The 12,744-nt window shown below is 37.5% G+C and overlaps 1 protein-coding gene and 1 non-coding gene across 4 annotated transcripts in view; both read right to left on the bottom strand.

The window, feature by feature from the left end:
• Positions 1-12,744, bottom strand: part of Numb (NUMB endocytic adaptor protein) — a 101,193-nt gene that overhangs the window by 76,268 nt on the left and 12,181 nt on the right. Inside the window, exon 1 of one of the 3 annotated variants that reach the window (XM_076325972.1) lies at positions 8,185-8,259. The exons of the other annotated variants lie outside the window; for them this stretch is intronic. The gene's annotated coding sequence lies outside the window, so the exon portion shown is untranslated. Of the gene's footprint in view, positions 1-8,184; positions 8,260-12,744 lie in introns of those variants that run through there. 3 annotated transcript variants of the gene reach the window in all.
• Positions 6,520-6,682, bottom strand: LOC143154158 (U1 spliceosomal RNA). Its single transcript, XR_012994006.1, has one exon. It is a non-coding gene; the product is annotated as a U1 spliceosomal RNA (small nuclear RNA).

The following is a 12,744-nucleotide window of genomic DNA, read 5'->3' as shown; positions in this document are numbered from 1 at the left end:
TGAGACGAATACACAGCCTGCCACAGTATACACCAAGCCTAGTACTGGCAGTACAACGACGAAAGTGACGGAAGGAACCATTCCACACACCGCAAGTGAAGCTACTACGTGGCCTGCGACAGAACACACCAAGCGGACCACTAACAGCACGACCGTGAAAGTCACAACGGCAAGTACAGGATACACACCAACTGAAATGAGTACACACCCTGCCACAGTATACACCAAGCCGACCACTCACAGCTCGACCGTGAGAATCACAACGGCAAGTACAGGCACCACACAAACTGAAACAAGTACACAGCCTGCCACAGTATACACCAAGCCCACCACTAGCAGTCCTACGACTAAAGTGACGGAAGAAACCACTCCACACACTGCAAGTGAATCTAATACATGGCCTGCTACAGACCACACCCAGCCGACCACAAACAGCACGACCGTGAACGTCACAACGGCAAGTACAGGCTACACACAAACTGAGACGAATACACAGCCTGACACAGTATACACCAAGCCGACAACTAAGATCACGACAGTGAAAGCCACAACGGCAAGTACAGGCTACACACAAACTGAAACGAGTACACAGCCTGCCACAGTCTACACCAAACCTAGTACTAGTAGTACAACGGCGAAAGTAACGGAAGGAACCATTCCACACAATGCAAGTGAAGCTACTACGTCGCCTGCGACAGAACACACCAAGCCGACAACTAACAGCCCGACAGTAAAAGTCACAACGGCAAGTACAGGCTACACACAAACTGAAACAAGTACACAGCCTGCCACAGTATACTCCAAGCCCACCACTAGCAGTCCTACGACTAAAGTGACGGAAGAAACCACTCCACACACTGCAAGTGAATCTAATACATGGCCTGCTACAGACCACACCCAGCCGACCACAAACAGCACGACCGTGAACGTCACAACGGCAAGTACAGGCTACACACAAACTGAGACGAATACACAGCCTGACACAGTATACACCAAGCCGACAACTAAGATCACGACAGTGAAAGCCAAAACGGCAAGTACAGGCTATACACAAACTGAAACGATTACAAACCCTGCCGCAGTATACACCCTGCCCGTTAGTAGCAGTCCAACGACGGAAGTGACGGAAGAGACCATTCCACACACTTCAACTGAAGCTTCCACATTGCCTCCCACTGGATATACAACATCCACACCTACGACAGAACCGGGTGCGAAAGGAAGCACTAGGACAGCGGCAAGTATCTCTAGGACGCAAACAGCTACATGGTACACGAAGCCTATTTCTCCCGTGACTACCGAGAAAGTGAGTACAGGAAATACTGGGTACAAGCCAACAGCAACGAATACACAGCCTGCTACAGAATACACTAAGCCAACTACTAGCAGTACAACGACGAAGGTGACGGAAGGAACCACTCTACACTCTTCGACTGAAGCTACTACATTGCCTGTCACTACACCCACCAAACCGACGACTAACAGTACGACAGTGAAAGTCACGACAGCAAGTTCAGGCTACACACAAACTGAATCAAATACACAGCCTGCCGCAGTATACACCAGGCCTACTGCTAGCAGTCCAACGACGAAAGTGACGGAGGGGACCATTCCACACAATTCAACTGAAGCTACCACATTGCCTGCCGCTGGATATACATCATCCACACCTATCAGTACGACCAAAAAGGAGGCGGTATGGAGCACAGGGACCGCGGCAAGTATCTCTAGTACGCAAACTGCTTCATGGTACACGAAGCCTATTTCTCCCGTGACGACCGAGAAAGTGAGTACAGGAAGTACTGTATACAAACCAACAGCAACGAATACACAGCCTGCTACAGAATACACTAAGCCAACTACTAGCAGTACATCGACGAAGGTGACGGAAGGAACCACTGTACACACTTCGACTGAAGCTAAGACATTGCCTATCACTATACCCACCAAACCGACGACTAACAGTACGACAGTGAAAGTCACGACAACAAGTACAGGCTACACCCAAACTGAAACCAATACACAGCCTGCCACAGTGTACACCAAGCCCACTACTAGCAGTACAACTACGGAAGGAACTACTGTACACACTTCAACTGAAGCTACCACATTGCCTCCCACTGGATATACATCATCCACACCTACCAGTACGACAGAAAAGGAGGCGTCAGGAAGCACAGGGACGGCGGCAAGTATCTCTAGTACGCAATCTGCTTCATGGTACACGAAACCGATTTCTCCCGTGACGACCGAGAAAGTGAGTACAGGAAATACTGGGTACAAGCCAACGGTAACGAATACACAGCCTGCCACAGTAGATACCAAGCCCACTACTAGTAGTGCAGCGACGGGAATAACGCAAGGAAGTACTGGTCACACTTCGACTGAGGGTACCACCGCGCCTGCCACTGGATATACAACATCCAAACTTACCAGTACGACAGAGAGGGGTGCGACAGGTAGCACAGGGACAACGGCAAGTATCTCTAGTACACAAACTGCTACATCGTGGTACACGAAACCGATTTCTCCCGTGACGACCGAGAAAGTGAGTACAGGAAATACTGGGTACAAGCCAACGGCAACGAATACACAGCCCGCCACAGGATACACATTACCGTCCGCTGCAAACACTGCCGAGGAATCGTTCACTGGAAGTACTGAAGGTAGTGCAACTGGAAGTAGCCCACAGCCTGTTACAAGTCACACCAAGCCTTCTGTTACAAGTTCTTCCGTGAAACCTGTCACAGCACATACCGAAAAGGTCAATACAGGTCACACTGAGTCATCTGTTACGGGATCTACAAAGCATGCTGTTACAAAGACTACCGAATCGACTGTGACAAGTTCTACGGAGCAGTCTGTTACAGTTACGACTGAGGAGACTAACGCGGAATGTTCCGATGAACCTGAGACAGATTCATCTGAGGACGATTGTACCGATTCTGGTGAAGAGTTAGATTCAGCGGAGGATGATTGTTCAGATTGTTCTGAAGAAACAGAGTAACTTTCACATAAGTGAGTTGAAATGCAACGACAGGGGATGCAATGTCTGGTGTATTTGGGCATATAATACTGTAAAGAAATGAATGAGTTATATGGTAATATTTTAGGGACGATTCACATTAGTATTGGAACTGGCATTTTGTTGTGCAGTATTGAATATTCAGCAGTAATGGCGTACCACTAGTGATGGAACAATGTAATATTCATGTTGTGAATTGTGTCGATAAAACGACGAAACTGTCCTGTATATCAACGATTGAGCATGTTTTGACGACAATAATTTTGCTAATTGCAAAAGAGGTGTTGAATCTGCAAAATACTGCTGTTCTATAACTCATTCTTGATGTGTTCGAGTATTAGATCCAGATTGTCATGGTTGATGGGTATAGTAAAGTTTACTTTATTGTTGAATCTTATTACGTTGTAGAATGTTTTTTTGTTACATTCAATGAACGTTATTATTAGAATGTATAGTAGTTAGGTGCAATTAGGTATAAACATTTTCTTCATTGATATGACACATGTATAATAACTCAATTCAGACTTTGTAGACGTATTTCAATTATTGTTTGTAAAATTTGAAAGACATTAAGAAGGTCGTCTGTCTTTCCTGCGGGCAGCATGTCTCAATGAATGTTTAAGCGAGATTTTTCCAAAAATATACGTGTGAAATAAAATTTATTTTATTGTATATTTTATTATACTATACATTAAAATAGAATTTATTTCGTTTTGATTTATTATATAGATTAAAATTTATTCTATTTAATTCGTCGTACTTAAAAATGGTAAACGGTTGGTTTCACATGAAAGCAATAGTTTATATTATTCTATGTGAGAATTTCAACGAAGTACAATGAATAAAATATATTCCCCATGGGACTATGAACTCGTGTAGATAAAGAGTAAAATTAATCATATTTAAAATATCATTTGTGAAACTTGATTGTTAATATTTAATATTACGTAAATTATTGAGCGTCTATATAAAGTTGAACGTGGATGCGATGCTTTTTCAATTTTCTATCTATCAGTGATACCGGCATCTAATAACTTGTGTATGTGTCATAAATTGAGTATATTCGAATTCATTAATCTCAAGCAAGACTGTTTTTGCTACGTTGCAATTTCCAACTACGATTAAAGCTATTCACGCATCGCTGTTTATAATTGCTGATTGCCTGCATTACGGTGCTTCCACTTGTATAGCTGTTCGTAATTACAAAACCATAGTGAATTCGATTTTGTAATAAAAATTTAAAAGATGAGAATATTTACGAGTCAACTTTTTTCACCTTCTTACAGTTTCTTCCATTAAAGTGTAGGTTATTATCAATTATGTGAAATATTGGCCAACATAGTCCAATTAATCCTAATCCATTTTCAAAAATTTAATTAGATAACAGTAATAAAATTGAATATTTTCATACGTACATACATATATCGTTTAAGTATTTCGAAGTTAAAAAGTGCAGATTAGCGATATAACAATTTATTTAATAATTTTTGTTAATTAAATAATTCCAAGCACTGGCATTTCTTGTTTAAGCATCGCGTGAGCTCTAGTTGTGCTGCTATTGTCCGATTGTGGCTTTTTGTAAAATAATAATTTATAACGAAATGGCTGTTATTCGAAGTTAAAGATTTCATTTTCGACAACCGTTTCTCGATTATTGTACAAATTGCGGGTAAAATTTAAGAAATTTTAAGGAACGAATACTGCAATGCTTAAACGAACAACATCTAGAAACATTTATCGAAATCTCTGGGGTTTTCTTTGTTATCTTCTTATTGCACCCGATTATTGTGGTAGACTCGTTTTCTCAAGCACAACCCACAGATTCTCGAGGTAAAAGTACTTCACGCCAGAAAAAGAAAATAAGTGGCACGCGAGACGACGGCTTCGTCCTCTAGAGCTCTTTCCAGCCATGTTGATCTCCTACCAAAAACAAGTGTAACAACAGTAACCGCAGCATCCTTTACCAGATGAAAAGGGGAAACGATAAGGCAAACGCTATTGAGACTGATTCATCGTAACTTTCACCAAAGAACTTACCAAATTGTTTTCGAATTTCTTTTAGTCTTTCTTATCGTAATTTTTCGTCGAATTCCATTCGAAATATTTCAATGTTTTGTCGCAGTTAATTGACTTGTGCGTATAAAATTGTATTTCGTTCTCAGGGAACACGATAAATTATTTGAATAACGATTATCGGAAACTGTACAAATTTTTATTTCTTTCAAGCGGACAATGTTGCTCCGATTACAGTTTATCCTCAATTGTCTCGAGTGTGGTTGTATCGTGAAGGATGATGTAAGAAAACGATTAAATTATTTAATTGGGCCTGTACCACGATGTGTCCATTTATAGTAAACGTATTCGATACAAGAAACTTGTTTTCAAAACGAAGAAGAAATATTTTTGAAAATATTTGTAACGATCACTACAGAAGCTAAATTCTATTAATAGAAATGTTCACTCGAATGGATTTTCTTCTTCGATAAATTTTTCTGTGCAATTATAAAATATAGGACGTAGAATACTTAACATCATTGGAGTACCAGAGCAAACAAGAGAATCGATAAGAGGATCGGACAATTTCCATGTAAATTGCACATCTTCCTGAGGTATAGTATCAGGGAGGGTTCAAAGAACGGTAATGGAAATATAGCCAATTTCCTCATTATTAAACAAGCTAATGTTTATTTAATACCGAATATTTAAGTCGACGTAAATTAAGGAATAATGTCTCTAAAATAAATATTATTGGATGTAGAGGGGGATTCTTCGTGAAAAAATAACAAATGCAGAATAAAATTTGTTCGTGCAAGGTTTCATTTTTGAGAAAAACAATTTCGAAGTTGAATAAATAAATAAAATTACAGCAGTGTATACTCGTAATAAGCAATATATTTAACATTTGTCAAATATATCGTGTTAACCACTGTCGAAGTATTCGCAAACGATAGAATAACTCGAGTAAAAATTAAACTTTTATAATAATTAAAGGTAAATTGCTTCACGAATACCCAGTAATAATTACAGCACGTAACATTTCCCATTTGTTTCAAACGGTTGTCTTGTTTATCGGTTTCTGTTCTTAACATTTTTTAAATAACAACAGGAAATGTTACGCGCACACATATACAGTGTCAAAACCGCAAATCCACAAAACCACAAGATACCCGAGAATCGCTGCTTCCTAGATGCAAATAAAACACCGAAGCGTTTGTTTCTCAAAGTCAACAATATTCCTTCTTTCGCATTTATACGGTTAATATTTTGCTGTTCTCCTCTGTTATCGATTTTAAAAAATCTCCGAAAGAAGGAAAAAAAATAAATAAATAAAAAAATTCGCAATCATATTTCGACTGGTCGTAACGATATTAACACGCACGTCGATGTACTTTTGAGAGACTCGTGGGGTTAAGTATAGTACACAACATAACCAAAATTACATCTTTCTGACGGCCGTGACGAAAACAAAATCCTTTATTTTCCAATATCGGAATCCGGGACAGCGCGTACGCAGGTCCCGACTACCAAAAATTGTGCGCTCGACATACCCACATAAGGAGTATTCGCAAGGTTCAGCCCTACCGCAGTGCAATGGAAGAGCCTCGCCCAGAAGGAACCGCCTTTGTGATCACGGTGTCCTCCGCGCCAAGTAAGTTATAATTCAACTCCCCTCACGATAAAATTTATCAGTTACGGGATCGGTTTCCTCGCGCGAGAAATTACGTAGAAAACGAATGTCATCTAGTGGACAAGAACCGATCGCGACCGAAACGATCGTCAATCGCGAATCTCGGTTCAACGTGCCCACTGATTTCTCGCTAGAAGAGGACTGACTATGTTTCGAATATTCATAGACCGGAATCTACTATGTAGCATCGGAAACGCGCTCCGAATGTATCGTAAGAGCGAAGAATCGACTCCATCGGTGTACATCGATCAATTTTAAATGCACCAAGCAACAAGACTATATATTCTTGTATCAGAATGTATTATTTGCATAGTGGTATCTATGTAAATGAAACGCAATTGAGTTTGTTATCTCGTAACAAGAAAATTACTGGAACGATGAACACTTGTATCGTACATATGTAAAAAATAGGCTAATTTGAAATACAAGTGTGGTAAATCTTGACTGTAAATTGTACGATATTTCGGCGGTGAGAAATCCATGTAATGAAAATTGTTGCAAATTAAATTCGAGAACTGCTTTTTCCGTAGAAATTTTTTATAGAAACGTGTTCAAATATTTTTCAACTAACGTGTTAATATTCTGATTTAAAATTGTAATATTACTAGTTAAATATTTGTGTCTCGCAGAAAGTTCAACGTTTCTGTTTCTTGATATATCGATGAAATTTGTGCACGTCTACGAACAAATTCCGTTGAAAGTTAAAATTAAGTACGAGCACACGCTGTGCGCTATTTTTCTACCGCGAAACGAAGATAAAAATGAATAATTTTCATTATCTGTAATCCAATTACGTGCACGTGATACGTAATTTAATTACGGATTATCGTTGATTCGTTTCTTTCGGTTTGCAACATGCATCGCGGTTAAGGGTAACGAAAAATCGGTGTTACGTTCACGCGCGTGTATCGTGTGCGCTGTAATTACCATCGATAAATAATTAAATGACCTCCTTCGACAAGATACGCGTTACCGCAGGACAGCGCGACAAGTGTAGAATAAAGAAAACGAAACGTACAGGGCAGATTCGATGAGTCGCAAATATTTATGGGAGCTGTGACTTTTTATATAGAAACGAGTGCTCACTTGTGTACCTACTGTAACACGAAGAGACCAAGGACACGAAGCGTACAAGGTTTACTATTTAAAAAAGAACCACCGGCGACCTTCGATCAATGTAGCTACCTTGGCTGGGAGCTTTCACGTGTAGTTTAACCCTAAGAAAAAGTCAAACCGAGTTGGAAATTATTTGAAACGTAAAAATCTAAAAATAATAATATTTCGAACAATGTGTCATCGGTGATATTAATTGTAGAAATTAAATAATTTCCAATCACAGCTACCAACATCGTTTCACTTTAATTTTGCATTAAACTTAACTGTTACGTAACGAGACAAGATAGTTCAAAAAGTAGTATCAGAGATGAAAGTATCAGAGATTACGTGCTAAGTTTATTCGAAAGATACTTACTCAAACGATTAGGTCGATTCACTTACTCAAACGGTAAAATCACTTTTTGTAAGCAAATTTAAAAGATAAACGATTTGATTTCACGTATCGAATTCTTTACTTACAATTATTTATGATTAAATATAATTATTACTTAAGATATTACTATTGTTTAAACAGTACCGAACCTTTTTGTACAGTTACATTTAGATTAGTCTAATTTAAAGTTTGTATTATACAATCACGAGCCCGATGCACAGTACGTCGAAACACGAAAAGTGACAACAAACGATTGGAAGCTCGTTTGTAGAGCTTCCATTAATAAATTGTTGCAAAAGTTAGTCTCTTGAAACGGAACTGACAGTATACTAGTATTTATATAGACAAATAGCAACTCGAAGAAATGTTATTGCATTATTGATTTAGAAAATAACCAGCTGTTATCAGTCACGTGGTCCTGTTTAACTGTACTTTATTTTTAAATTAAACAAACAGTATCTTGTTTGCTCGGTACGGAACTAAGAATAAAACGAATCGAATAAACACAGAATTAGGATTAGGTAATTCACCTCGTTAATTTGTCTAGCCGTTTCATTTTCATTAGATGAGACGTTTTATTATAAGAATCTGAATCTAATAACGAGGGAACGGTTGGGACATAATTAGAGTGCTCTTGTGTATAGTACGAGCGTGAGTTAATACACGGTGGTAACGGATAGATGGCGCTACGATGCAGAAATCGAACGATAACAATGTACAATTTACTACTAGTTTAAAACTGCTGTACAAAAAGTTATATATAAATATTTGTACTTAAACGGAAAATTTATTCTTGCTACTATAGATGTACGAACAATTCAAACCTTTTGATTGGTAGAATGGAGCTTGGTAACGCGCAATATATACCATTTGGAAATTGAAACGCGTTTTGCGTCTTACGTACATATGTACATTTGTGGTAACGTGAAGTATTTTTTTAGCGGTTAGAGCAGGTAGATACCTCTTTTCTTTTTATTCCTTTTTAAATACTGTTCTCTGTTATTATAAGTGAAACCAACTTTCCAATATTCTTTGCAACATACTTCCATCTTATAATAAGAATATTAACGAGATATTAATAGAGTAATTGCTAATGATAAAATTGAATTAGCTGGTAAAATTAATGCATCTTCTGGAGGCGAAACATTCAATCGATCAATGACGAAACATTATGAAAATGTTGTATTAAATATAAAATTTAACTTTCTCAAAGTATAAGGAACGTACGATAAAATTATACAGACTATTCGGAGTAAATACGTTAATTTTAAGTCTTTTGAAAAAGATTCTTTTCGAATCGATATTAAATTCTACGAAGATTGAATTTTCTTTAGTTTCCTTTTCTCAAACATTTATAAAGATCTTAACACTCAATTTTCGGTTCACCGAAAGCAAATTAGCAGCGGTTTGAGAACATTGTATCGGTGTCGCGATTGTACTTGTTAAAATTCCTAAACAGCGGTTAGTCTGTTTCACAATTATTGTACGAACACTCTCGACGAACCCCTTACGTTATCGTCGTGAAGCGAGTCCACACGAACAATACAATTCTTGTTTATAGTTAATCAGTATCACGAAAAGAAGATATCTACGATACCGATTTGCTACCACTTTCGCGTACAAACCTAACACCAGCAACGAGACTAATATCGTAGCGTTCTGAAGCATATTGGATTTCAACGAAAAGACGGCATGAACCTTGAAATCGTCGAATTTAGGTTCCTTGGTTCGCAAGTGGAGCATAGTATCGTGGCTCGAATTTTCGTTCATGTGGTGAGGTTGTAGAACCTGTTGAGGAGAAATTTGCGTAATGGCACGTTTCGAGCCAAAGAGGTCACTACTTCGCAGAGTATTTTTATACGATTCACCTACTTTTTTTTTGACAGGGCAAAACATGCCACATGACCTGTTTTTCTTTTACGTGCAATTTACTACACGGACAAACCGATCGGTTGTTATTCTCGCGATATGGTACATTTGCGAGCAAATTAAAACGATACTTATAGAATTGGGTTTCAATTTCGACTCGACAATAAATCGTCTAATAAATCCTTCGTTATCAGATCGCGCAAACTTTTCGTGCACTATTGTACGACGTATTACGTATTACCTTTCGTTATATAAATTTCAAACTAAACTCGATGTAACGAGTTTTGAAATAATGTCTGATTATTGATAAAATGGTAAGTGTGCAAGACTTGGTTTTGTATAATTTTGTGTGATCGTAAAATTATGCATTATTATCGACGATCTATTACAATATTTGCAAAGGAATATTTTCAATGTTAACTCTACGATTCACTGAATGTTGTCAAACCTTATCGACATTAATATAAAAAAAAAAAATAAAAAATATTGAAATATACACCAATTCAAGAGTAATAGTATATTTTACAACTCTGATGTAATTTTGTTCGAACACTGAACGGTTTACAAGTCTCTTCTTAGCGTCAAGTTTTTCGTATTGTAAATAATACTATTACATTCGTATTGTATTGTATTTGAGAAGAATATTCTACAGAATACCCTAAGACTTTTGTACGTGTAAAAATACAAAAAAAAAAAAAGGTATATATACAAACACGGCCCTATAAGTGTTTCATTAACAAGTTATAATGAAAATATGAAATACGAAGGAAACGGCAACGAACTTGCTTCTATTATTACTACAGTTTACGTTACGAATAGGTCAACGATATTTATCCGATTTGATCACGGCTGCTGTGTTTACTATTGAGAATCGTTAAACACGATCAATGTATCTTCTATAAATCACTCACTGTTAATATTCTATTTGAATATGTCGGTTGTTCTTATCGCTACGAGAACGATATCTGAAAAAAATTCCGTCAATTTTGTTTCATCTTTAAGAATAAAATAACAATTCTCTATATTAACGCATTGTAATTAATACGGATTAAATTGTCGATCTATTCTTATCCTATAGTAAGAAGAACAAATTGTTTCGTTCGCACTTCATATTTTTGCCGTAACGATTTAAATAGTACAGTATTTATACGTTTATATTTTTGCTTTCTTATTTCTACTCATAGAAGAGTGCAGATGTGAGCGAAGCTTTACTCGAATAATTGACGACGAATAAGAATTCTTTACCACCATTTACGTGTAACGTTTATTCGATTTACGGTCATTCGGCAAAACTTTCATTCCTTCGATGTGAAATATAAGTTCGTAAAGTAATTTCGTTTTCCAAAACGGAGAATATACAATCTAACAAAACGTTTATACACTCTAAAAAAATCGTGTTTCATTTTCACCAAAATAGAAAAATACGAAATGACTTTCCGTACCACCCAATATTAAATTGTAGTTTTATAGATCTTGTATCGTCCGTATTGCGGTATTGTGTATTATTTTACAAAATTCCGTGTACTCGGTGTTTAGTAATCAGCGCTCGGAGTGTGTAACGTTGAAATCGCGATTGCTTTGATACGCAATCGGTAGCCCAGAAGACACGTTACCAGGATCGAGCTCACGTGAAAGGCAGCGTGTATCGTTACACGGAGGTTGCTTAGAAGCGAGAGGATGAAAGAGCGGACCGTCACCCACGTAGCTCAGTTTTCGTCACGCTCTTACGGCTACGCGGCAATGCGAGAACGCGTTTCGTAACGTAAACACGTAGCCGGACGGTTATACACCGTATCCGGAGCGATGCTCCTTCGAGAAGCCCGTTAGTTCGTCGAATTTCAGCAACCATGGCCTATCCTATACCAATGTCAAAACGGAAGAGAACGAAGCCGTTCAAAATGACGAGAGCCGATCTACGAACCCCCGATGTAACGTGTTACGTTTCCTTTCGATCGTCTCTTCCTTTCTCACGTATCACACCAAGTACCATCACGCTGTTGCTTTTCGTTATAAATCTCCGGATCGCCGTCGAAAGAATTACATTCGAATAAATTTTCGAAAGAATTACATTCGAATAAATTTTCGAAAGAATTACATTCGAATAAATTTTCGAAAGAATTACATTCGAATAAATTTTCGAAAGAATTACATTCGAATAAATTTTCGAAAGAATTACATTCGAATAAATTGATCTCGATAGATTCGGCTATGAGCGCAGACAGACACCGTATATCGTTTACAAAAGCCTACGAACGAATACAGTTTATTATTTAAGTGTGTGTATTTTTTGGAAACTAGTGTGATGAACTTACTATTGGGTTGTTCGGAAAGTTATTTCGTTTTTTTTTTAAACACGATTCTCTTAGAGTGTATAAACGTTTGTAGTCAATACGGTGTAAACATTTCGATCAATAAGTCATATTCACTGAAGAAAATCGTAGAGAAGTACAATATTTATCAACGTGAAAGAATTTAAGTTACTTGGATACGATATTTGAAAAGAAAAATGCAAGTAATATCGTCTTTGGTTATTTGCCACGAGGAAATCATACCTGTAGAAGGAAAAAGTTGGCAAATATAATATTTACCAATGAGGAAAAATTCAAGTTAATTGACTTCGATGGTGGGTACTACTTTTTTAGAATTCAAGGTCGAGAAAGACAATTCTCAAGT

The sequence above is a fragment of the Ptiloglossa arizonensis genome, chromosome 13 (assembly GCF_051014685.1).
Source record: "Ptiloglossa arizonensis isolate GNS036 chromosome 13, iyPtiAriz1_principal, whole genome shotgun sequence".
In the NCBI taxonomy this organism is placed as follows: Eukaryota; Metazoa; Arthropoda; class Insecta; order Hymenoptera; family Colletidae; genus Ptiloglossa; species Ptiloglossa arizonensis.
This window is presented reverse-complemented; position numbering and strand designations above follow the sequence as displayed.